The sequence below is a fragment of the Anneissia japonica genome, unplaced genomic scaffold, assembly GCF_011630105.1.
Source record: "Anneissia japonica isolate Jap-2015-1 unplaced genomic scaffold, ASM1163010v1 scaffold287847_len925385_cov155, whole genome shotgun sequence".
Lineage (NCBI taxonomy): Eukaryota > Metazoa > Echinodermata > Crinoidea > Comatulida > Comatulidae > Anneissia > Anneissia japonica.
Window position 1 is genome coordinate 491283 of NW_022731638.1, and position 682 is coordinate 491964.

Consider the following 682-nt stretch of genomic DNA (forward strand, 5'->3'; position numbering starts at 1 on the left):
TTGATATTAATTTTGTTTACCTTGTGTGGCGGTTACTGATCGAGAGAGTCGTTCAGTTGAAGCGGCGATTTCCTTAAAGAGTTGTTCTTGTTTTGCGTAAGCATCGTTGTTTGCTGTATCCCTTAGTTTTTTAGAGGCTTCTAAACAAATATTGTCACTTTTATCATGATTAGATGACGTGTACATTAGAGGATTCTTTAGACGTAGTCCATTTGGTATTAAGTCTAGTTTCTTGCATTGTGTCAGGAAGATGATATCTGATCTACAATGTGCTAGTCTACGATGTAAGTTTTCTAGAAGTCTTCTTTCGTGCAATGCGTCCGCGTCAAGCCGGGGTCCGAAAAATAGAGTAGACATCAATGTGATTGCGAGCAGGTATGTTCCCAGTAAATTAAATAATAATAGAGACATTGATAAAATCAAATGAAACGGTTGACGTATTGGAGGAACATAAGTATTTTATTGCACACGAATATTTCGTCCTGTCCTCAGAACTTTCTCAACGTGAATGAACAAAAACATTACAAAGTAGATAAATCATGAGCTATAGAATAACAGTAAATAACAATGAAATAACAATAAGACAATGCTGGGCGTAATTAGTTATTCGTGAAAGTATAGCCACTAGCAAAGCCTAGATCTCTGTTAAGTCCCTTAGTATGTGATTTAATACGGAGTATCC